The sequence below is a fragment of the Stegostoma tigrinum genome, chromosome 8, assembly GCF_030684315.1.
Source record: "Stegostoma tigrinum isolate sSteTig4 chromosome 8, sSteTig4.hap1, whole genome shotgun sequence".
Classification (NCBI taxonomy): Eukaryota; Metazoa; Chordata; class Chondrichthyes; order Orectolobiformes; family Stegostomatidae; genus Stegostoma; species Stegostoma tigrinum.
The window spans coordinates 1806419-1826564 of record NC_081361.1 but is presented as its reverse complement, the minus strand read 5'-3'; the positions used below and the strand labels follow the sequence as shown (position 1 = coordinate 1826564).

General features: G+C 44.5%; 1 long non-coding RNA gene across 1 annotated transcript; it reads left to right on the top strand.

The window, feature by feature from the left end:
* The first annotated feature begins 1873 nt into the window (after positions 1–1873).
* Positions 1874–18231, top strand: LOC132209881 (uncharacterized). Its single transcript, XR_009446021.1, has 4 exons — positions 1874–2054; positions 5706–5859; positions 11654–11753; positions 17356–18231. It is a non-coding gene; the product is annotated as an uncharacterized LOC132209881 (long non-coding RNA).
* Positions 18232–20146: the final 1915 nt, after the last annotated feature.

Here is a 20146-nt window from a genome sequence, read left to right as displayed (position 1 = left end):
AATGATATTAGGTAACGAGTTCCCAAATGATCGTGAAGGATTAGTGATGTTTTCCAAAAGAACAATTTAAATGTTTTCACATTTTTGATTCAATCCAATGATCTGACATATTACACAAGGTTGTCACAAAACAATATTTGATACCAGGTACTTATTAGGACAAGTGACCCAAAACTGGCCAAAGAAGTAGGTTTCAAGGAATATCCTGAACAAACAAGGGACTTTGAAAACCACGGATGTTTAGGGAGTAAATTCAAGAGCTTATGGCCTTAGGAACTGAAAACATGAAAAAGGTGGGAGTTAAAACCAGAAATCCACAGGAGGTTGGAAGTCAGGGAGAACAAATGTCTTGAAGGAAAAAGCAAAAGGACAGTAGATGCTTGAAAGTTGTAACACAAGCAGAAATTGATGTAAAACTCAGCTTATCTGGCAGTGCTTGTGGAGAGAGAGAGCAGCATTACTGTTTTGTGTCCAGTGACCCTTCTTCAGATATATCTCAGAGGGGTTTGCAGCTGGAGGGACTATCAAACGAAAGTGGTGTGATGCCAAAATTTCAAAATAAGGATATGAATTTCAAAACCTTGGTGCTTTGCCACTGAGAAAATGTTTATGTTAGTGAGCACAGAATGGCAAAACTTGAAGATGTTAAAATCGGTGAGAATAAACACATGGGCAGCAGATTTTTGGATCAGTTCAAGATTTCAGGGAAGTAGTATTAAGAAGCCGGCCAGGAGTGTGTTTGGGGAGTTAAGTCGAGAGGTAGCAAAGGAATGGATGAGAGTTTCAGCAGCAGATGACCTGAGATGCTGTTGAGGTTGAAATTGTATGTGGTCTTTGTGATAATGAGTGTGGGGGTGAGTAATGTGGTTAGAAGCTCATCTTGGGGTCAAATATTGCACCCTGACTGTGACCAGTGTGTTACCTGCCAGTTACCCGGGGCAGGGATGGAGTCAGTGGCGAGGGAGTAGAATTTTGCTCCCAGCCTGGATTGACATTTTTCATTGTCTATTTAAATGTGATCTATACCCCTTTTCAAACAAGAACGGACTTGGCAGCAGAACTAATTGGTGAACCAACTGTCAGCTTTATTGAGACAAAGTGTGGAGTTTATCTGTTATGAAGTAAACTACAGTGACAAACTCAGACAGCTACTTACAGTTGAACGTGGATTATACTGCTTAAGTCAATAACTAGGCAGTAGAGCAGTGAAACAACTTATTGGAGTTTCTGCAGCCGCGGTCTTCAAACTTTTTCTTGTGTTGGGCTTTTATCTTCTGATTCTCGTTGCTTTCCATTGCACAGACCTTTCTTGAGAATCTCTTTTCTGCTTGTTCTTTTTTGATTAACCTCCCTCTCTGTCCAATCACAGTTCATATGAACAACACTCACCTCACTTCACCACGTGATGTTCTTCATATTCATAATTATTCCCTTTACATCTTACCTGAGGACTGCTAGACCTGTATTTATTACCCTTATTTCACCGCTATTTCTCTATTGGCTGACAGAGCGGTATCAAGAGTACCTTTCGCTTTGAGCTGCCGGAAGCCTTTTCAATCGCGACTTATTAAAAAATAACAAAAGAACTGGGATGTTGTCAATCAGGAACAAAAACAAAGTTGCTGGAAAAGCTCAGCAGGTCTGGCAGCATCTGTGAAGGTAAAAAGACAGATCCAGTTTTCAGTCTCATTCGTCTCAAAATGCAACATTGCGACGACGTTCATTTGCTTCCAACAATAACACAAAGCACTGCGCATGCTCCAGCTCACAGTGAAGTCTGGCTGATTGATGTCAGTGCGCGACCAATAGGAGCACAGGTGTGCCGTGCATGACCGGACGGATGTCGCCCAATCGAAATGAAGGGAGGGCGGGATCAGTGAAAACCACGTGATCATCCACGAGTGCGGTGCAGAGTCGCTGAGATAACCGGAACTGCAGATGCTGGAGAATCCGAGATAACACGGTGTGCAGCTGGATGTACACAGCAGGTCAAGCAGGAAAGCTGACGTTTCGGGCCTAGATCCTTCGCTGAGACCAAGATTTGTGCAATTGAGGTAAGAGCAGGCCACAGTAAAGAAAGCAAAACGGTAGAAAGCTGGAGGGAAGTGATATTCGTATGGGTTTGGAAGTTTTACAAACAGTTAGTGCACGTCGGAAAACACACCCATTTGAAACTCCCAGACTCACGTTTGCAGAAAACAAATCAACGCCTCAGATGGCGATAGGCCCGTGTGACCGTCACCATCTTTATTGGGGGCAGTGATCCGCGGGGCGCATGCGCGACAGCTTTGAAACTTTAAAAGGGCCGGGGGTGAAGCTGGAGGAACACAACAGGACAGGCAGCATCAGAGAAACAGGAAAACTGACGTATTCGGGCCCACACCCTTCAGAAATGGGGGAGGGGAAGGGGATGCTGAAACAAACAGGGAGAGAGTGGGAGACAAGTGGAGAGGAGACAGACAAGTTAAAGAGGTGAGGATGGAGCAGGTAAAGGTGAGTGTAGGTGGGGAGGGGATGGGTCAGTCTATGGAGGACCAACAAGTCAAAGGGGTGGGATGAGGTTAGCAAGTAGGAAATGGGGGTGTGGCTTGAGATGGGAGGAGGGGATAGGTGAGAGGAAGAGTAGGTTAGGGAGGTGGGGATGAGCAATTGTTTATTGCGAACTGAGTGTAGGTGTTCTGTAAAGTGGTCCCCAAGCCTCTGCTTGGTTTCCCTGATAGAGAGGAGGCCAGAACGGGTGCAGCGGTGCAGTATACCACATTAGCACCTGCATACCCCATACAGATGGCCTCAAAGCCCTACGCTATTTCCTGTCCTGCAGGTCTGACCAGTTCCCCTCCACTGACCCCATTATGTGCTTCGGTGAACTCGTCCCACTGCCTACAGACAAAGGGGGTGGCCATGGGTACCTGCATGGGCCCAAGCTTTGCCTGTCTCTTTGTTGGAACAATCCCTCTTCCGTACCTCTTCCTCCAGTACATGGATGACTGTATCGGCGCTGCCTCGTGCTCCTATGAGGAGCTCGAACAGTTTGCCCACTTCACCAACACCTTCCACCCCAACCTTAAGTTCACCTGGACCATCTCTAACCACCTCTCTCACCTTCCTGGTCCTCTATTTCCATCTTGGGGAACAATCTCAAAACCGATATATATTTCAAGCCCACTGACTCCCACAGCTACCAAGAATACACCTCCTCCCACCTGTCAAGTTTGTTTTCGGAGACCCTCACGGACGTGCTGCAATAACAAGACACTGACCTGTTTAGAAAAACACAAATCATTTTCTTACCAAGCAAGTACAAGCTGTGAAGAATCACTGTACTCAACCCGGCACACAGTGCAAAGTCTCACAAGGAGTTCTCCCCGGACAGTCCCTGCTTTTTATACTTTACAAAAGACATGATACAGAAAACGATTTCACAACCTCCAATGACATGATACATAAAACAATTACTACAACAGACAAAAACAGGATACCAAGCAATTATTACATGGACAACATAAAAGACCAGGATATAGTATCGATTGCTTGTGAAGTAGCTGCTCATGGCAGGAGGTGATTTTGAGTTGTTGTCCGGGACAGATTGTGATTTCAAGTTGCCAGTGTGTCTGGCTAGGACAAAGTCAGTGCCCTGGCCCCTTAGTCAGCGACAGAAGTTACATGCTTTAGAGGTTTCACACCTTTACAAAATTTCCCCACCTAACCCTATTTGATACAGATTGATTCTAATTTCAGTTCAGTCAGGAAACGTAAGACAGTGTCTGCATGCCGATGTGTGAGAAGATGAGTTACAAAAGCTTTACACTGAATTCCTAGCTGGGCAGGAAGCTTCAGGGCAGTGTCTGCATACCGATGTGAGTAGATAAAAGACTTTACTTCTATAAGTCAAAGTCTCTGTATAGGAATCAAATGCAGATGAAAGACTTTGATTTCTATACTTCTTTAAATTAATGGGATGTTATCACATTAACATCTCACACCCACCCACCGTCCTGCAAAAGTGCCATCTCCTATTCCCAATTGCTTCACCTCTGCCGCATCTGCTCCCAGGATTCCACTCCCGTACATCTATGATGTCCTTGTTTTTCAAGGACCGCAACTCCACTCCCCACCTCCCCACCGGAGTGGTCAAGAACACCCTTGACCGTGTCTCCTGCATTTTTCTACAACTCCTCCCTCGCACCCTATCCCTGCAATAACAACTGAAAAAGAATCCCCCTCATCCTCACATACCACTCCACCAATCTCCGGATCGAACACGTCATCCTCTGACACTTCCGCCATCAGCAATCCGACCTCACCATCAAAGACATTTTTCCCTCCCCACCCTTGCTTGCCTGCCGGAGAGACCAGTCTCTCCGTGACTCCCTTGTCCGCTCCACGCTGCCCTCCAACCCCACTACTCCCAGCACCTTCCCCTGCAACCAAAGGAAGTGCTACACTTGCCTCCACACCTCCTCCCTCTTCTCTTTCCCCCCCCCCACCCCCCCCCCCCCCCATCCCAGGCCCCAAGAAGACTTTCTACATCGAGCAGATGTTCACCTGCACATCTGCCAATGTTGTATACTGCATCCCCTGTACCCGTTGTGGCCTCCTCTACATTGCGGAAACCAAGCGGAGGCTTGGGGACTGCTTTGCAGAACACCTACGCTCAGTTCGCAAGAAACAACTGCACCTCCCAGTTGCGAACCATTTCAACTCCCCATCCCATTCCTCAGATGACATGTCCATCCTGGGCCACCTGCAGTGCCACAATGATGCCACCCAAGGGTTGCAGGAATAGCAACACATATTCTGCCTGGGAACCCTGCAGCCCAATGGTGTCCATGTGGATTTCAGAAGCCTCAAAATCTCCCCTCCCCCAACTGCCTCCCAAAACTAGCCCAGCTTGTCCCTGCCTCCCTAACCTGTTCTTCCTCTCTCCTATCGCCTCCTCCCACCTCAAGCTGCACCCCTATTTCCTGCTTACTAACTTCATCCCACCCCCTTGACCTGTCTGTCCTCCCTGGACTGACCTATCACCTCCCTACCTCCCCACCTCTCCTCATCTTTACCTGCTCCATGCCCGCCTCTTTAACTTGTCTGTCTCCTCTCCAAATATCTTTTCTCTCCATCTTTGATCTGTCTCCCCCCTCTCCCTATTTCGTTCAGAATCCTCTTCCCCTCCCCCATTTCTGAAGTGGTGTCCAGGCCCAAAACGTCAGCTTTCCTGCTCCGAAGATGCTCCTTGGCCTGCTGTGTTCATCCAGCTCCACACCTTGTTATCTTGGATTCTCCAGCATCTGCAGTTCCTATTATCTCTTATCCAAGAGAAATGTTTGTTTCTTATGGATTTTTTTTCCCAGACTGTTGGATCATAGCAGCTCACACTGCTCTTGCTCACTTCTGTGCTCCCTGATCACCTTTGTCGGTGTCTAATCTCTTCAGTCTCTAATGATGGATAGATTTGATCTCTGTAGTATTTTACTGTAATTTCCTTGTACCTTTTTTGTAAATAAATTTTCCACTGCTGCCCACCCCCTGACCATGTGCTGCTCTCTTACCAGATTAATTTTTGAATGGTATCTTTCACAGTCAGGAAATATTTTCCCAGAAAGAGAGTGTATTTTTCTTCCATTTCAGACCACCAAATTCTACAGCGTTTTTATCTGTCATTCATTTTGCACTTCTGCAACATTTGCTGTGTGTTTCTCCTTCCACAGATACCAGCGATCGTTGCCAAAGCCCTGTTCCCTGTGGAGAAGGTGATGTTTAACTTTCGTGTGCTGCTTCAGTTTGTATGATAAAGGTGCTCTCACAATGCTCCATTTGAGAAGTTACAGATCATTCATCTAGCGATACTGAAGAGCTAATGGTGTATGTCCAAATCAACAAACTATTTGTATTTTTATCATGTTTTATAACTTCACAAAAATATTATCAACAAACTTTTGACGTAAGGCCATATTAGGTCAGGTGACCAAAAAGTTACCATATCTACAGGTTTTCCTGACTCTCTCAAGGAAAGCAAACCTAAGAGGTTTATCAGGGGAATTCCAGATCACGTTTTCTGGCAACTGTAGAAACAGCCTCCAATAGTGAAGGGATGATTAAACACATTGTTGGAGTCTGGAACTAAATGAGTTATCGAACTCTTGAAGGTTGTGTGTGCAGGGAGATAGGGCTCGTCACAGCCAGGAATTAAATCACGGGTGAGAATTTTAAATTAGTATCAGAGATAATGGGAACTGCAGATGCTGGAGATTCCAAGATAATAAAATGTGAGGCTGGATGAACACAGCAGGCCAAGCAGCATCTCAGGAGCACAAAAGCTCACAGCAGGCCAAGCAGCATCTCAGGAGCACAAAAGCTCACAGCAGGCCAAGCAGCATCTCAGGAGCACAAAAGCTCACAGCAGGCCAAGCAGCATCTCAGGAGCACAAAAGCTCACAGCAGGCCAAGCAGCATCTCAGGAGCACAAAAGCTCACAGCAGGCCAAGCAGCATCTCAGGAGCACAAAAGCTCACAGCAGGCCAAGCAGCATCTCAGGAGCACAAAAGCTCACAGCAGGCCAAGCAGCATCTCAGGAGCACAAAAGCTCACAGCAGGCCAAGCAGCATCTCAGGAGCACAAAAGCTCACAGCAGGCCAAGCAGCATCTCAGGAGCACAAAAGCTCACAGCAGGCCAAGCAGCATCTCAGGAGCACAAAAGCTCACAGCAGGCCAAGCAGCATCTCAGGAGCACAAAAGCTCACAGCAGGCCAAGCAGCATCTCAGGAGCACAAAAGCTCACAGCAGGCCAAGCAGCATCTCAGGAGCACAAAAGCTCACAGCAGGCCAAGCAGCATCTCAGGAGCACAAAAGCTCACAGCAGGCCAAGCAGCATCTCAGGAGCACAAAAGCTCACAGCAGGCCAAGCAGCATCTCAGGAGCACAAAAGCTTCACAGCAGGCCAATGTGCTCCTGAGATGCTGCTTGGCCTGCTGTGTTCATCCAGCCTCACATTTTATTATCTGAGAATTTTAAATTGTTGCTTATAAACAGGAGCCTTTGTGGGTCAGGGAGCACAGCAGTGATGGGTGAACAGGTCTTGGTACAAATGTACTTGTGTGCAGCAGAACTTTAGGTATTCTTGAGGTTACAGGGACATTGAATGTGGGAGGCCGACTGGCAGTGAGTTTGGATAGTTAAGCCTAGAGGTAACACAGGAATAGATGAGAGGTTCAGCAGATGAGCTGAAACTAAGGTGTCACTGTCAGTCATTGTCACTGAAGTGGAAGTACGTGGTTTTTGTGCAGGGCTCTGCTGTTTACCCTCACCTCACCTCAGGAATTCAGCTGTTTGTGAATTTGCGGATCAAGTCTGTAATAAGATCAGGAACTGAGTGCCCACCATGGCCCATGCTGGGTGTCACTGAGCAGGTTACTGCTGAGTAAGTGCTGTTTAATACTGCTGTTGACAACACCTTCCAGTACTTTACTGATGATAGAGAGTAGATTGCTTGAGGGGAAATTGGTCGGGTTGGATTTTCAATGTTTTTGTGCTGAACAGACCTGGGCAGTTTTCCAAATTGTTAGGAGATGCCAGCGCCGTAGCAGGACTGAAATAGTTTGGCTTGGATGCCATCAAGCTCTAGAGCACTAGTCATCGCTACTATTGTCAGAGTGTTGCCAGGGCCCATAACCTTTGCACTGTTCATTCATTTCTTTAATATTATGTGAAATGAATCAAATTGGATGAAAACTCACATCTCTGATGTTGGGGACCTCTGGAGAAGGCTGAGATGGATCATCCAGTTGGCACTTCTGGCTGAAGATTGCTGCAGACTTGTCTTTTGCAAGGAGAGGTTGGGCTCCTGTGTCGGGTAAAGATGGGGATTTTTGGCATTCTTCCTCCAGTGAGTTGTTTAATTGTCCATCACTGTTCACGACTGGGTGTGGTAGAACTGCAGAGCTTGCATCTGATCTATTGGTTATGGGGTGGCTTAGCTCTAACTCTTGCTGCTTATGCTATTTTGCATGCAGATAGTCCTGTTTGGTGGTTTTACCAGGTTGGCACCTTATTTTTAGGTATGCCTGGTGCTGCCCTTGGCATGCCCTCCAATACTCTCCGTTCAAGCAGTGTTGGTCCCCTGGATCAATGGCAATGGGTGTCTCTAGGATATGCTGGGCCATGAGGTTACAGATTGTGCTGGAGAAGGTCTGCTACTGTTGCAGTCTCTCTCAAAGCCTCATAGATATCTGGTTTTGAGCTCCTGTGTCTGTTCCAAGTCTGTCCCTTTTAGCCGAAGTTAGTGCCACCCAATGCAATGGGGGGTATTCTCAAGTTTAAGATGAGGCTTTGTCTCCACAGGACTGTGCGGTGGTTGCTGTTAACAATCCTGTCATGGACAGATGCCTCTGCAGCTGGGAAATTGGTGATGATGAGATCAGCTATATTTTCCCCCTTTGGTGCGTCAGCACCTGCTGCAGTCCCAGCCAAGCAGCTTTGTCCTTCAGGACCCGACCAGCCTGATTGGTAATCCTCCTGCAAACTACTCCTGATGTGGACATTGAGTACATTTAGTGCTATTCACACTCGCAGTGCTTCCTCCAAGTGCTGTTCAACATGATGGAGTTTTTTGTTTCTTAAAATTCACTCTTGGGATGTGGAAATCGCTGGCTGGACCAGCGTTTATTACCTGGAAGGCAGTTAAGAGTCAAGCACATCACTATGGGTTTGGAGTCACATGTCATCCAGACCAGGTAAGGATGGCACATTTCCGGAAAGGGCAGAAGTGAACCAGATGGGTCTTTCCTGATAATTGGCAATGATTTCATGGTCATCATTAGAATCTTAGTTCCAGATCATTATTTAATTCATGTTTCACGATCTGCCATGGCAGGATGCGAACCCAGGTCCCCAGAATGTTACCTGGGTCTCTGGATTAATAATCTAGCGATAATACTACTGCTGATTTATCAACCAAGGGAGGATGGTACATGGAAATCAGCAGGAGCCGTGAGACTTCCAGGCGTCAGAGTCAAAGTTGAGTACTCCCAGGTCAAATAATCTGGTCAGAATAGCACTGTGCTGTCACGTCTGCTGGGACAGGGCTTCACTAAGGACAATGATAGTGGTGTGTGTCATTGTTTGCCAGGTATGTTTCCATGAGTCTGACACTGTTCCTTGACTCGTCTTTGAAGCGGCTCTCCAAATTTTGCCACTAGCCCCCAGATATTATTAAGCAGGAGTTTGGGGGGCCGATAGGGCTGATTCTGCAGTTGTCTTTCCTAGTTCCCTGGTAGATGCCAAATGGGCCACCAAGCTTCATTCCTTTGTTGAAACTTTGCAGTGATTTGCAACTGAGTGGCTTGCTGAGGTTGGCAAATTTCTTTCCCCAAAGGACATTAGATTTTTTTTTCACTCTGTCATCAGCAATTGTTGCCATGGCAACCAGTTGATTCTTCCAGTTTTTTTAATTGAATTCAAATTCCACCATCTGCTGAGATAGGATTTGAACCTGGACTTCTGTTGTACATTTTAACATTCTGGATAAAAGTTAGTCATCAGGTTTGTTCACTCATTTTTAAATATCACTAACACAGGCATTGTTTCTTTGCAAAACACTGTCCATCATCCTGTCTCCTCCATCCTCCGCTCCAACAGCAAGTGAAGGAGACACATGCAGTTTCTATGTCACTAAGATTGAGACAATCCAATCAGCTGCCTCTGCTGCTTCCCTCTCTTCCACAAGCCCACCAAACCAAATTGCCTAGCATGTTGCTCCTCGTTTTAGGCTTAAACTTGCATCTTTGTCCAGTTTCATGTCAAGCCTTATCAGAGCTCATCTTAACCCTTTGCCCTATTCTCACTAAACTACAAATATTCCAACTCTTATTTCTCCTCCTCCTCCCTGCCTCTTCCCCCATGCCAATTCACAGATATTGTTACTTGTTCTGTCTGTTTCTCTTTTCTGGTTATGTCCTTCTCACCCATTCTGTTTAAAACCAATGTTCGACCTCACCGTCATTGGAAAATCCCACTCCATCTCTCTTTCCTGTCTGAAATCCATGTAGTAAATGTCCCTCAAGGATCTATCCTTGGCCCATGCTGTTTCTCACCAACATACTTCCAGGAGGTGAGATCTTCCACAAGCACTGTGTTAACTTTCACATGTATTCTACAATGTTCAGATCTAACTCGTCTCCATCACTTTGCTCCACTGTTACTCAATTATAAAACTGCTTTTCATGCTTCCACTACTTGATTAGCTGAAATTTCCTCCAATAACACTTTGTGATAGTAAAACACATTGCCTTCAGTTATTATTACAAATTATTTTTCCTTACTATTGTACTGAATCCATCCCTCTCATTGGGAACTGTCTGAGGCTGAACTGCACCCTTCTCAATAATGCTCTCATATCTGGTCTCAAGATGAACATCTTACCGTACATTTCAATCACAAATGCCAGAAATTTCAATCTCTAAAATGCTCCTTCTCTCCACCTCACTCCAGCTCATTTGCGACTGAAACCCCTTACCCATGTCTGTGTTGCCTGAAGCTTGACAATTCCAAAAGAGAACCCTCTCTTCTCTGCCTTATCAAGAATCTGCTCGCACGATGAGAAATATTTCCTCAGCATTTATCCTGTCAACTCCCTTGAGAATCCTCTATTTTTAATTAGAACATCTCTCATTCTTCAAAAAAATCTAGTTAGTATATTCCAGACCTGTTTAGTCTTAGCTTAAAACATAATCCCTCCAAACCAATGATCATCTTAGTTCAACTTCTTTGAAATGCCTCCAGTGAAGTGATATACTTGCTCGAATAAGTGGACCAAAAAAGCTGCTCACATTCTTCCAGATGTGGTCTTGCCAGCAAGTTGTATATTTGTCCTAAGACATGTATTCCAAACTCTTCTACTGCAAACACCTTGACATAAGGATAACATCCCATGACCCTTCCCGATTACCTGTTGCAACTGTGTGCTCGCTTCATGCTTCCTGCACAATTATTCCTGAATCCCTTTTGTGTTGCAGTTTTCCACAGTTTTTACATTTTTAAATAACACTGTTCTTCGGTCATCTCCTCAAAAAATAGCAACTTCTCGTTTTCCCAAATTATACTCCATTTGCCGACTTGTTGCCCATTTATCAATATCTCTCCATAAACTCTAACCCTCATGGAACTTGACTGTTATCCCTTTTTATGAGATCCTCCCTCATTCTTCTCATCTTTTTGTTGGGAGCACTGGGCAACATGACACATATGTAATTGCTGCCTTTTTAAGGGGCGTTTTTTCAAATGACTGGGAGAAGCTTCCTGCCCATTTCTCAGAATCGAGACAACTTGTTCATCAAGTTGCATTGGGCCGGAAAAGCTGATGTCTCATTGTGGCAGTGCAGCAGCACAGAAGGAAAGAAAAGGAAGCAAATCCTGCTGCCTGCATCTCACTAAATCTTGGCCATTCTTTGCCTTGTGTCAAACACCTGTTGTTCTGTTCAGTGACGTGATTTCCCAATGTGGAAATTCCTAGAAACCCAAATAGAAATCCCTCGAATCAGCTGCTGACTCCCACAAGGAATAATGTGCAGCAGGAACAATGCACAGTTATCCTCGGCCAGGAGGAGGGGATGTTGTGGATTTCTACTCTGACAGTGATGGATTTTATGAATTTGTGTTACAGGATATTACAAGTGGACTTTCAGGTAGGAAGCTCAATAATTGTAACACCAAACTCTGACAGAATTACTCAATTCATCAGGACCTGGATATTCGCATTGTGTGTGAGTATTGTGTTCCTGCTCATTCCCATTTGCCATGTAAAATTTCTCTCTTATTACTCCATTCTCTCAATAGATCTTTCCTACAACTTTCAATATATGTCCTGTAGTCCTTTTTATGGCCAGTTGAGTGTACGTTTTACCATTCTAATGTTTATCTTTTGTAAACACCTCCTATCAAAGGTCCCCTCAAAATCCTTTGTTACAAGGAGATCAATCTCAGTTTCCCCAAGCACCTGATTACCCAATGACAGTTTGCTTCTTGTGTGTAAGGCACTCATCCACTTTTCATTTCCACTTCCCTGCATGAGTACAGCCCCAACAATATTAAAGGAAGTTAACATCCTCCAGATGAAGCAGTGTCGGAGTGGTGTCCCATCCACCACATTCAACATTCCCCTCTACACCACTGAGCAAAGTGGCATCACTGTGCCTAAGGTAAAGTCACCATTGTCCTACCTGACCATAGGGCTGGTTTAACCTGAAGATTACCACACCCCAGGCAAGGGGAGAGGTTGAGAATGAGAGTCCATCTATTGTCGATGGATATTCTCAATATGTACCAGCAATACCTAAGTCACATGAAATTATAACTTTTTAAAAAAAAACCCTATCCATGCAACTAAAAACCCTCTTCGTACAAACCATTCTGTTAAATCTCCTCTGCCCCCTATCAGGGACCCTCCCATCCTTCACGGTGTGTGGTGGGGGGGATCTTTGGTTTGCACAGACTCAGCTCGTCTCTGTTCCTGTCTGTGATGTCATCACGCTGTGACAATGGCACTGAGCCTCACTCTCTGTGAGGGTGATAGGCACCGAGATCCTCATAGCGTTTAAGGCATATTTAGATGCACACTTGTGATGCCAACACAGACAAGTGTATGGGCCAAGTGCTGGAAAATTAGATGAGAATAGTTAGGGTGTGGTTTTTAACCAGCCCAGGCTGTATGGGCCACAAAGCCTTTTTCTGTACTGTAGACCTCCGAGACTCTTCACATAGGAAGATGCCCAGCAATATTTTAAGTTATTTCAGAAAATGAGATATTAGACTAAATGACTCATGATTGGTCAGTGTTTTCGGGAGTAAAGTGAGGTATAGAGGGAAAGCGGTTGACTTCAATTCTGGGGCCTGAAGCCCAGGAAATTGAAAGTGCCGCCATCATGTGGATGAATAAAAATAAGGATTGTATTAGAGGAAAGAAATATCGTTCTTGTATCACTGATCTGTGAGGCTGGGTGATATGAGAGACAGGAAGGGTTCTGAGACTGGAGAAGACTACAAAAATAGAGAAAAGTGAGCTTGGAGGAGATTACAGAAATGGGGAAGATTGTGAGGCTGGAGGAGACCAGACAGAGGGAGTTTGTGACGGTAAAGACAATTATAGAGCTAAAGAAGTTTGTGGGCTGGAGGAGATGACAGATAAGGTGGTCTGTGAGACTGGAGGAATCTAGATAGATGGTGTGAGTTGAGGCTGGAGGGGGATTCCAACGATAGGCAGGTCATGAGGCTGGAGAGGGGTTCCACAGATGTGAAGGGTGTTGAGACTCGAGAATGATGCCTGCAACAATGCAGGTAGCGAGGCTTGAGGGCATGATCTGGAGGGTAGTGAGGTCTGAGGTATGATTCCTGCAGTAGGGAGGGTAGTGAGGCTCCAGGGTGGATTATCATCATAACAGCACAGTGGTGTACTTACAGCAGATGGAGTGCAGCAGTAATAGAAAGTACCACTTTCTCCAAATCGAATAAAAGTGGAAATCAATATTTGCCTGTGCAGCAAAGGCCACGTCCCATAAGTCAATTAAAATTGATGTGTCTCTGGTTTGGAGAGAGTGAACAGAAGCTCAGGTAATTCTCCATTGTAGCAATGTTTGGTAACCGTGGAGTACAACATTCAGATAATTGGCAAAAAATGCAGAGTGAAAATGTGAAGAGTGTTTGACTCAGCAAGTTCCCAGGATCTGGAACAGTCTGAATGGCAGCTGGATGCAGATTTAGCAGTTATTCTCAAAAAAGAGTTTGGATTTAACTTTTCAAGGAATGATGGGCAAATGGTGGGGGAATTGTTTCAGTTTTGCAGCACCTCCCAGAGTGAGAGTGAAGCCTTTGACACGATTCCACATGGTAGACTGATACGTAAAGTTAGATCACATGTGATTCAGGAAGAGCTTGCTAATTGGAAGCGGAATTGGCTCAGTTGGAGGAGAGACGGTGGTGCTGGAGGATTTTTCAGAGTGGAGTTCTGTGACCAGCATGTTCCACAGCATTTGGCACAGGGTCCACTTTTGTTTCTCATTTATATTAATGATTTGGATGAGAATTTAAGGGACAAGATTAGTAAGTTTGCAGATGATACTAGAATTAGTGGTATGAAATGTTGGTATAGTGGTCTGTGAAGGTTATCGAAGATGACAGCAAGATCTTGATCAATTATGTCAATGGGTTGAGGAGTGGAGGATGAAGTTCAATTTGAATAAATGTGAGACATTGTATTTTGGTAAAATGAACAGGGTAGGACTTGCACAATTGATGGTTGCACCCAGGGTAGTGTTGTGGAACAGAGAAATGCTGAGATTCAAGTGCATAATTCTTTGAAGTTTATGTAGACAAGTAGACAGAGTGATTAATAAGTTGTTTAGCTCACTTGCTTTCATTGCTCAGACCTTAGAGTCTCAGAGTTGGGATGTTATGTTGAGGTTGTACAGGACATTGTTTTGGCTTCATTTGAGGTATTGTGTGCAGCTCTGGTCGCCCTGTTACAGGAAGGACATTATTATTAAACTGGAGACAGTTCAGAATAGACTTGCTGGGATGTTGCCAGGAATGGAGGGCTTGATTATCAAATAGACGGCCAAAGCTGGCACTTTTCTTACTGCAGCATAATGGGTTAACGAGTGGCCTTGGAGGTTCATAAAATCATGAGGGCACAGATTATGCAAATAGCAAGGGTTTATTCACAAGGTTGGCTGATTTCAAGACAAGCGGACATGTGTGTAAGGTGAGAGGAGAAAGACATATTTAAAAAGACATGAGGGAAACTTTTATTTTTACGGAGTTTTCCATGTGTGGAACAAACTTTCAGAGGAAGTGGCAGATACAGGTACAGCCACGTTGTTTGTTTAAAAGACATTTGAATTAGGACATAGACAAGAGAGGTTTAGAGGAGTATATGCCAGATGCAGGCAGATGTGATCAGTTTAAAATAAAACTTATTTATTTAATATACATTTCAAAATTCTAAATTGGAGTAAGGCCAACTTTGACATTGTTGGGCAAGAACTTGCAAAAGATGATCCAGAGAGGTAATATGCAGGTCAAGGAATGCTTGGAAAGTGGGAGGTCTTCAAAACTAAAATAAGGAGAGCCCAGACACAATATGTTCCTGTTCATGTGAAGGGCAAGGCTGGTAAATTTAGGGGATACTGGCTGACTGGAGAAATTGAGGCTGTGGTCAAGAAAAAGGCGGCAGCACATGTCGGGTATTGACAGCAGGAATTAGGTCAATCCCTCGAAGTACAAGGGCAGTAGGATTATACTTGAGAAATCAGGACGGCAAAAAGGAGACATGAGCTATCTTTGGCAAATCAAGTTAAGGGGAATCCCAAGAGATTCTGAAACTTCATTTGGGACAAAAAAGCAACTAGGGAGAAAATAGGGCCCCTTTAAAGATCAACAAGGCTGTCTGTGTGGAACTGCAGGCTGAGATAGTGAATGAGTATTTCGCATTAGTATTTACTGCAGAGAAGGATATGGAAGTGAGAGAGCTTGGAAACATAAATAGTGAGTCGTGAGAAGTGTCTATATTACAGAGATCTAGGTGCTGGATGTCTTAAAATGCATAAAGGTGGATAGGTTCCTGGCACCTGATCAGGTGTTACCGACAAACTCTGGGAGAAGCTGGGGAAGTAATTGCTGGCCCCTTGCTGAGGTATTTGTATCACTGACACTAGTGAAGTGCCAGAAGGCCGGGTGGCTAATGTGGTGTCATTCTTTAAGGAAAAGCCACGGGACCATCGACCGTTGAGCCTGATGTCAGTGGTGGGTAAGTTGCTGGTGGGGATTCTGAGGGACAGGATTTGCATGTGTTTAGAGAAGCAAAGACTGATTAGGGATAGTCAACATGGCTTTGTGAGTAGGAAATCTTGTCTCATTAACTTGATTGAGTTTTTTGAAGAAGTGACAAAGAAGATTGAAGAAGGCAAAGCAGTGGACATTGTCTATTATGGACTTCAGCAAGGCATTCACCAAAGCTCCACATGACAGATTGGTTAGCAAGATTAGATCAAATGGAACCCAGGGAGAGTTAGCTATTTGAAACAAAATTGGCTTGAAGGTAGGAGACAAGATCATGGTCAGCTGGGGGAGAGTGGATTCAGTCTAGATGACTATGAACAGCAGTGTGCTGCAAGGATCGGTGCTGGGTCCACTGCTTTTTTTTTAATCATTGATGCAAATCATGCGGAATGAATATTGGAGGAATGGTTAGTAAGTTTGCAGATGACACTAAAATTGTTGTTGTAGTAGACAGCAAAGGCGTTTACTTCCCAAGCACAATGGGAACATAATCACATGGGTTGATGTGCCAAGGAGTGATAGAAATAAGTTTAGTTCAGATAAATGTGAGCGATTGCATTATGGTAATGCAAATCAGCGCAGGACTTAAACAGTTAATGATGAGGCCCTGGGGACTGTTATGCAACAGGGACTCCTTGGGGTGCATGTGCACAGTTCCTTGAAGGTGAATTGCAGGTACAGAAGGTAGTGAAGATGATATTTGCTCTGCTTGCATTTATTGGTCAGTGCATTGAGCGTAGGAGTTGGGAGGTCAATGTTATAGGCTGAACAAGGCATTGATTATGCTGCTTTTGGAATACTGTGTTCAGTTCTGGTCTCCCTGCTATAGGAATGATGCTGTTGAACTTGGCAGGGTGCAGAAAAGATTTACAAGGATGTTGCAAGAGGTGGAATTTTGAGCTGTAGGGAGAAGTTGAATATGCTGGGTCTATTTTCCCTGGAGCATTGAAGGCTGAGGGGTGACCTTATAGAGGTTGTTAAAATTTATGGTGGGCGTAGGGTGAATGGCCAAGATTGTTTTCCCAGGTTAGGGGAGACTAGAACTAAAACATTGGCTTTAGCCGAGAGGGAAAGTCTTAAAAGGGAACCAAAAGAACTGCAGATGCCTTAAATCTAAAAAAAAACAAATTTGCTGGAAAAGCCTAGCAGGTTTGGCAGCATCTGTGGAGGAGAGAAGAGTTTCGGGTTCTGAGGAAGGGTCACCGGTCCTGAAATGTTAACTTTTTTTCCTCCTTAACAGATGCTACAGGCCTGCTGAGCTTTTCCAGCGAATTTGTTTTTTTTAAAAGGGAAAGTGGGTGGTGCCTGTGTAGAATGAGCTGCCAGAGGAACTGGTGGAAGCTGGTACAGTTACCCATCCAGATACCTTTTAAATGTTGGATGTGAATAGGAAGGGTGTCGCAGAGTATAGGTCAAATGCTTGCAAATGGGATTAGATTAATTTGGGATATCTAGTCAGCATGGACAACTGGGACCAAAGGGATTGTTTTGTGCTGTACAATGCTGATGAAGCATTTTTTGTTTTCATTTCAGATTCCCACAATTTTACTTCTGCACTATTCTTAGTCTTTCAGAGGGATCGAAAGGTTGAGTTACAGATCTATACAATGACTGTCCTTCCTCGCTGGCTTCCCCCACCTCTCTTTTGGTAGTTTTATGCAAACACTGACTGGATCCCTTACCTGGAGGATATTTATGAATGAATTTGTTCTAATGGTGATCCAGTATTTTCCCCAAGTATCGCTCCACACATGCCCAGAGAATTTCTCAGTTTCACAATCTGTGTCCTTCTGGTTTCTTACTCGCTACACTTAACTTTCTGTTTGAAAGTATAGTCTGCAGTTGGAGAATTTTAACAGGTCCACATCCAGGTCTGACGGTCACTTTGTTTATCACAACCCAATTATCTCAGGGTTTTGAACAATGAAGGAAAACGCAGCACTCACATTGGGGAGAAATGCACATGGTGTGTGTGTTGAAGAGTCTGTGAAGATTCATCTGAAATGTCCGAACACCAGTGCAGTGACACTGGGAGACAGTGTGGAAATGTGCAGATTGCAGGAAGGAATTTCTTCATCCATCCCAGCTAGAAACTGACCACCAGAGTCACACTGGAGAGAGACCATTGACCTGTTCTGCATGAGGGAAAGGCTTTGCTGATTCGAATTCCCCGCTGATACACCAGCGAGTTCACTCTGGGGAGAGACCTTTCATGAGCTCTGAGTGTGGGAAGGGATTCATTGTCATCCAAACTGTTAACACACCAGCGAGTTCACAGACAACAACAGTTGAAGAACTTTGCTGTCACTCTCACTATCAAATGAACCATGGTTTTGGGCTGTTTGTACAGATGTTACCGATCCCTGCTCAATTAAAGGTGCTGGTATTGTGAATAAAATGTCACACTAACAGTTGTGTAAGGTAGAGCTTGGAAATAGTCACGTTGTCACAACACGTCGACACATTCGCACTGACTAAAGACTATCCACCTGCACGATATGTGAAAAGGGACTTGCTGGTTCATCAGGACTGGTTAACTGCTAGCAAATTTCTGAATAAGTTGATTGGTTTGAATATAGCTAACAGTAGAATCAAAAATAGTATCAGTGATAATGGGAACTGCAGATGCTGGAGAATCCAAGACAACGAAGTGTGGAGCTGGATGAACACAGCAGGCCAAGCAGCATCTCAGGAGCACAAAAGCTGACTTTTCGGGCCTAGAGAAGGGTCAAGGCCTGAAACGTCAGCTTTTGTGCTCCTGAGATGCTGCTTGACCTGTTGTGTTCATCCAGCTCCACACATTGTTATAGTAGATTCAAAAACCATGTGTTTTGGGCTTGTTGCTGGAGATCATAGAATCCCTCCAGTGTGGGAGCAGACCATTTAGCCCATCATGTCCGCACTGACCTGACAAAGAGTGTCTTACCCAGACACTGTCTGCGTGAGTTTCCTCCAGATGCTCTGGTTTCCTCCCACAGTCCAAAACTGTGCAAATTATGTAGATTGACTATGCTAAATTGCCCATAGTATCTTGTGTGCAAAATGCAGGCATTGGGTAGGGTGTGAGACTGGGTGGGATGCTCTTTGCAGGGTTGATATTGACTGAATGGCCATCTTCCACACTGTAGGAATTCTGTGATGATCTCGATGGCCCTTTATTTGTTAGATAGGTCTGCACACCTTTACAATGACGGATTCTGTTGCTCTCCACAGACATTTGTTTATTGGAAACAATGTAATCTTTCATTTTGTGGATAAAAATCAAAGGAAAGTTTTAAATCCAAACATAGGATTGGGCTGAGTCATGTCCTATAATCCCTGATTGCATTTTCCCAGTCAGCTATGAAACCTGGTGACCGCTGTGACTCTGCCTGGGGGCATTGCAGTCTCTTCAGCTCTTTACCTGGTGTCCATAGCAGCGATGGATCTCATGATGGAAACATAAACCAAGACATTGTATGATTTCTAGTACATATTTTCTATTTAGTCTTCTGTCCATCACTTCCCTAGAGGCTGAGATACAGTTCTGGGGACCTAGGTGTGAATCCATCTGGAAATAAGAATTTGATGATGACTGTGAATCCATTGTCTTTGTTGGAAAAAACCCATCTGTTCACCAACGGCCTTTAGGGAAGGAAACTGCCATTCCTATCCAGTGATGTGATCATCCCATGAATGAATTTTTTTTTAAAAAATGTAAAAAAAACTCCTGCCAATACGTTTAACTCTGTCTTAATTTATTTGACAGCTGATGGTTCAAACTGCTTGATGGTCACTTTCTCTTTTGATCAAGTTGTGGCCATTTCGTGGTTGAAACCATAGTAATTCTCGTACAAATAGTGCATGCTCTGACATGCCACTTAGGAACCAGACATCCACGTTGACCATATCCTGAGGCTGTTTACCATGAAAGCGAAATTCTTCACCATCTTATCTACTTGTGCTGCTACTTCAGGGAGCTATGGACTTGAACCTCCCAAACTCCCGAAAACCTTGAGCATTTCATCAAACTGACTTCCAATGGCAGGAATGGACAGGGTCAGCTTGGATTGATGAACATAATTCAGGCTCAACAAGTCTATTGCAGCATTTTGAGAATGTAATTAGTAGTGAGTGTGGCCGCCTCTCTGTACTGTAGTGATACAGATTCCCTGATCCTGATTGCCCCAATGGCTGACTGACACTGTCAAGGTCCCTGGGCTGATATCAAATGATTCCTTGGACATGCTGTGTCAGGATCCCCTGACTGAATCCTGTCTCCCTTGCCCTGACTGAGAACTGTTTCCCTGAGACTTGTAGACGTGACCATTTGGTTGAAAAAAAT